Source organism: Chelonus insularis, unplaced genomic scaffold (assembly GCF_013357705.1).
Source record: "Chelonus insularis isolate UGA/USDA-ARS -01 unplaced genomic scaffold, ASM1335770v1 contig_18_pilon, whole genome shotgun sequence".
NCBI lineage: Eukaryota > Metazoa > Arthropoda > Insecta > Hymenoptera > Braconidae > Chelonus > Chelonus insularis.
Genome location: NW_023276419.1, coordinates 236,409 through 237,439, shown reverse-complemented (window position 1 = coordinate 237,439; position 1,031 = coordinate 236,409).

Below are 1,031 nucleotides of genomic sequence, written 5' to 3'. Positions count from 1 at the left end.
AAAAGTTGAGCCGGAATTTTGAAAAAATAACGTTCGCGGGCAGAGTGCGCTGTGGTCGCTAAGTTACCGAGGTAGAGGGGGAAATTCCCGGTATATTTAAATACATGATTAAAAATATAAAAAAAATTGAATTTACTTTTGTATAGAAAAAAATTGATAGTAAACACAAAATTAAACATTATTATAGCAAGAGTATTAATTATATTATTAATAATCCTATTTTTGGAGGAATTGAACAATGTTTGAATGAAATTAAAAATAATTAAAGTATACTTAAATTTTATATTAATGTTAAATTATTAGGTATTTTAATAACTTATATTATCTAGCTTATAAGTACTACTTTCCATGACTGTTATATTATTTTTAGGAATAACATAACATTGAAAATATCAAAATATAATTTTTATCCAATGTATTTTATATAAATTATAGAGAAAATACATTTCTTATAACATGTATACAATAATTTTTTTTTTACAATATTAAATAATATGTTATTAATTTAGAGATTTTAATAGTCAATTTCCCATATTTTTTAAAGTATACATAATAACAAATTGTAAAAATTTAATTACCTATCTTTTATATGAACTGTGAACATTCAGTAAAATCGTGCATAAATTGTATTAATTTTCTATGATAATTATGTAATATTTAAATAATTTGTTTAAATTTATCATACATAGTTAGTTATCGGAGAAAAGTCTTTTCTCTGTCTAAATTGAAATTGAGAGAACTAAAACGAATGCAAATCCTACATAAACAGATGGTATTGGCAATTTATTATCATCAATATATTTTGATGACGATTAACGGATCGAAAGTAAAGTTTTCAGTCTTATTTGCGGGAATATTTCTATGGAATCTTTTCTTCAAAACTCTATCCATACAGTTATATGTTGAAGTGGCATCAAGTAAAAATTTCTAAGATCTCTTCGCAAGCAGAAACTGAAGATGGTTTAACTAGATTAGTTTTTGTTCGAATTGGACCACATTTACTTCATCATTTGCTATCCATCTCATCTACC